The following is a 5229-nucleotide window of genomic DNA, read 5'->3' on the forward strand; positions in this document are numbered from 1 at the left end:
TGTTATCTGGAAAATAGGTTCTTATTCTCGTACGGGAGATATACAGAGGAAACAAATAGGCAGTGGGCTTCCACACCATAAGGACTAGCGATCTTAACTCTCTCTGTCACTCCGCGCTGGCATGTACAGATGCCAGCATTCACAAGCTGAATACATAATATGTAAATATGATAATTCACATACATAACATGGTGCATAATAAATGGAAATATTACATAGGATTAATACATGTTCTGTAATACTTTACTATACATAATTAATAGAGTAATATAAGAATACACAGCTTAAGGTACTACTTCGTGTCCATATTATACACTATTCATACTCAATTTCTGCCCCCTTAGGGTCTTTTGATCACAATCCTATTTCTATTAAATCAAATTGGGTATGACCACCTCCCCCACCCCTCCCAAAATGCCAACTATGGCACTATCGGAGGGTAAACTGGTAATCCTTGCGAGAATTCTTTTCAGACTTTCCTTGGGATGAATGTTGCTTTTCCACTCAGGATGCCTCGGTATGTGCTGACAGCATTGCTGGGGTTATACTTGGTGGTATGAGTGCATTTATCCCATTTTCTACCAAAACTTTCACATTACAATCATGGTTTGATCGGTCCTGTTCTCTTGCATGTAGGGAGAGAGATAGGGTGTATCAAGTTATGAAACTATGTCCTCTTGTTACCCATTCCTCTGTCATTACTTTTAGGAATTGTTGTAAGGTTATTCTTCGTATGGCCAAGCAGAATTTTATAAAAAGAGACACTGATGTCCTGACTAACTCTTCTTCTAGTAAATCCTTCTGTTCCTTAACCAAAAACATTTGTAATAATTTCTGCACTCCCTTTTTTCCTCCTCTCTTCCGACCTGATGACTCTATAGCCAACTCTCCCACTGATAAAGCCAATCTCGTTGGCACCTTGTTCTCCTCTAACTCCACCTTAGACGCTTCCAACTCTAGCCCTCCGACTGAACCTATGCACTTTCCTATAATCTCCACTCGTAGGTTTGCTGGTGTGTTATCCAGGTTGGATGTGAGTAAGGTGCATGGACCAGACGGAATACCTCCTCGTGTTCTGAGGGAATGTGCTGAAATTCTGGCCCCTGTACTTGCTCGACCTGTTTCACCTTTGCCTCAAAACCCAAACTTTTCTTTCTTCTTGGAAGCATGCCTCGGTTCAGCCCTTCCCGAAGAAGGATGAACCTTTCTAATCCCTTCAACTATGGCCCCATTGCCCTAACTTCATATCTCTCTAGGATTTTCGTAACTATCTTAAACTCTCATTTTCTCCGTCACCTTGAACGCCTTTCTCATTTGTCAGATCACCAATATGGCTTTCGCCAGGCGAGATCTATTGGTGATCTGCTCTCCTACTGCACCCATCTTTGGTCATCCTCAAGGATTATGGGGAAATTTCGTCGTGGCCCTCGACATCTCCAAAGCATTTGACAGGGTATGGCACAATTCTTTGCTTTCTAAACTTCCTTCTTATAATTTCTCTCCCCCACTTTGATCTCTAATTTCTAGCTTTCTTGAGAACTGATCCATGGCAGTTGTTGTCGAGGGATCTATCTCGCTCTTTCTCTACCAATTGTGGTGTCCCACAGGGTTCTGTTCTTTCACTTACTCTCTGCCTTCTTTTTATCAATGATTTACTTCACACTACGACTAATTCTATCCATTCGTAAGTTGATGATTCTACTCTACACTCTTCTTCACATTTTTCACTTCCTCCTAATTCTCAAACTAGATCTGTTTCTAGAGCTGATATCATTTCATCTATCAATGCGGATATGTGCAGCATCTCCGAGTGGGGAGGTAGAAACTTGGTTAAATTCAATACAGTAGAACGTCGATATAACACGAGATAAGTTCCAAAGAGGTCGCTATAAACTGAATTCGCACTAAATCGAAGTGTTGTTTCAATGGAATAATTTAGTTTGGTACTTGATAGAAACATAAAGTACTATAAAGACTGAGAGTCTAGCCAGATGCACCTCAGCCCATCTCCTAGAATAAACAAAACGTTGTTTTTTGTAGTATTATGTTAAAACAAACACTCATAAATCAACATAGCTATATTATGGGACATGAAATGGTCTGTTTACTAGGGATCAGCTGGTGGGAAGATTGGGAGGGGGGGTAGGTGAGGTGATATGTTTGACAGTTGATGCCAAGGTCTAGTGCTTATTTACTTATCTGTCCTAAAGAGTGACTTTAAGTTTTTCTCTTATAAAATGTCACCGAACTTACATGGGAGAATATAATTAAAATTGATGGAATTCTTATAAGATAGTGATCAGTTTGAATATATGCATGCTATAGTTTGCATTAGACATACAAATTTTAGTTCTAATTACAGTAAAAGTCCAAAAATCCGGATGCCAGAAATCCGGACCACCTGAAAATCCGGACTTTTCGAAAACTCTCAAACTTTTTAAATTTAACGGGCTTTTGTGTGTATTTGCGCATGCGTGAGCACCACAGCTGCACAACGACAACAAGCGACCACGCGGTCGCCACTTTAAAACGACCAATCAAACTGTGACAACGTATGTAATTTACAGAGTACAAGCCCATAATAATGGCTCCTAAAGTAGATAAACTTCATTGTGTGAAGAGAAAGAAGAACACGTTGAAATTGAGTGACAAACTTCAAATAATTAAGAAACTAGAATGTGGTGTGAGCAATACTGTTCTAATGGAAACATACGACATTGGAAAGTCTACAATTTATGATAGAAAAAAAGGCAAAGAATAAAATTCTAGAATTCACAGCTTCTTCTGAGCCTTACAATAAAATTGCTGAAAGAAAAAGTTTACTTAGGCCAAAATTAGAAAATCTTGATAAAGTATTGCATGAATGGTTTTTGTTAAAACGATAAGAAGGTATGGCAATTTCTGGGCCGATGCTTATTGCCAAAGCAAAGTTTTTTAAGTAGCAAATGAACATTGAATCAGAGTGCTCATTTAGTGATGGATGGCTTAGGAATTTCAAGACTCGTCATGTTATTAGACAGTTAGATATTGCTGTACCTGTTCATCTCTTCTTTATCCCTCCTTAAATTTGAATTTTAAAAGTACTGCCTGAGAATCCGGAAAATCCGAAAATCCGGACCGACCCAATCCCCAAGCAGTCTGGATTTTTGGACCTCTACTTTTATTACAAAGGGCTAAAAAAAATTTATCTTGTGTAAAATATATGACATTTATATTCAAATTATTCGCTGTCTTGCAAGGATTCTAGCAATGCAAATTATATTCTAACATTAGTTTTTTATATTATATAAGATAAAAACTTAAAGCCTATGACCACCCAACTCTGGCTGAGAAGATTGGGTGGGGGGGGGGGGGTGACTTTGACAGTTGCGCCAAAGGCCTAGTGAAGAATTTATTTGTTAATTATGTCCTTTAGATTGAGTTTTTGTTTTTTGTTTTTAAAATGTCACAGGGAGAATATAATTTATTTTGCTGGAATTCTTGTAGGATAATAATTAATTTGAATACAATCATGCTATAGTTTGCACTAGACAAAAATTTTAGTCATTATTTAGTACATTATTTTGAGTGCATGTACAGTACAGCTTTGCCCTTAGGACAGTGTAGCATGCCCAGAGAAACATTAGGTGCAAATTTTAAAATTTGATGTGCCAGATGGAATCGTGCAAAATAGGAAAGATTTGCCTTAAATTAAAACATTGTCCTTAATTGTGGGTGTCGCTTTAAATCATCAATCTTCAATTGAATCACTTTAAATCGACGTTCTACTGTAGTAGTAAAACACAGTATTTACTAATTACACTTTCCAAAATGGAAGATCTTCCACCAATCACATTTCAGGATGCAGTCATTCTGCCAAATTCTAAAATAGATATGCTAGGCCTCACCATTTCCTCTAAAATGTCATGGAAGCCACACATCCACAACATTGCTAAAGCTGCCTCCTGAAAGCTGGGAATGCTGTACAGATGCCGTAGCTACTTCACTCCTGAGCAGTTGCTTCAAGTGTACAGGGAGTATAAGGGATTCATTCGTCCTAATGCAGAGTACTGCTCTCATATCTGGGGTGGCTCTTTTCTGTCCAACTGTTAGATAGGGTGGAATCAAAGGTATTTTGTCTTATTAACTCTCTTCCTTCAGTTGATAATCTCTCTTCCCTTTCTCTTTGCTACAATGTTGCTTCACTCTCTTTTGCAGGTACGGTACCTTAACGGGCAATGTTCGGTGGATTTGGCATCCTATGTACCGTCGGCAAGGCCATGGGCTCGTAACACTCGTCTTGCCCGCGGTGCCCACCGTTTCTGTGTGGATGTCGGTCACACTAGAGTAACCCGTTATAGTACATCCTTCTTTTCTCACACAGCCAAATTGTGGAATGCTCTGCCTTCTTCTGTGTTTCCATACTCTTACAATCTGTCTGACTTCAAAAAGCTAGTACGTCCTCGCTTAACTTCGTGGTTCCGTTCCTGAAAACCGCGACGTTAACGGAGTCAATTTTCCCCATAAATGGATAAAATACGGGAGTTATGTTCCACAGCCTCCCTTTGCCCCATAAAATACATTACATACCGGTATACATAAATTCAATGGAATTTTTTATAGAAAATAGTATATATTATACATCCCAAAAGATAAATAAACTTAATCACTTTGTATTGTACTCACTGATGGGCAGAGATGGAGCGAGTGTGTGGTGGGTAGTGCAGAGGAGAAGGGTGACGAGTCACTGAGACCCGGAGGGTGGCTCCTCCTCCCACTCTGACTGGGTGAGAGAGGGTGATGTGCCATACAAAGTAGTCCGTGACGGCGTCATACTGAATCGGCGGGACGTTGTCCGAATCATGGGTATCTAAAGAGTAGCGACGTTTTAACAAAACATCTTTGTCGGGGGCAACATTAAGCGAGGACTTACTGTACATTTCTTTGTACACAAGTAAAACTGTACCCCCCATCCCCTCAGCAAATGTTATTCGCGGATTTAGCGATTCGCGACCATTTTGACAACCTAACCCCTGCGAATTTGAAGGGCATGCTTAACCAAAATACTCGGCTGGAGATTATGTAAAGAAACTTGGTGGCTTGGCACTGTTAATGCAAACTAATGGCACCAGATTAAAAACATGCCAGACCACAGATTGCCGTACCAGAAAGTTACAACCTGTACTAGCAGTCATTTTAATATTTTACCGTTTTTAAAAATTTATGTTGTGTATTTGATGATTCCCACAG

The sequence above is a fragment of the Homarus americanus genome, unplaced genomic scaffold, assembly GCF_018991925.1.
Source record: "Homarus americanus isolate GMGI-L3 unplaced genomic scaffold, GMGI_Hamer_2.0 scaffold55329, whole genome shotgun sequence".
In the NCBI taxonomy this organism is placed as follows: domain Eukaryota; kingdom Metazoa; phylum Arthropoda; class Malacostraca; order Decapoda; family Nephropidae; genus Homarus; species Homarus americanus.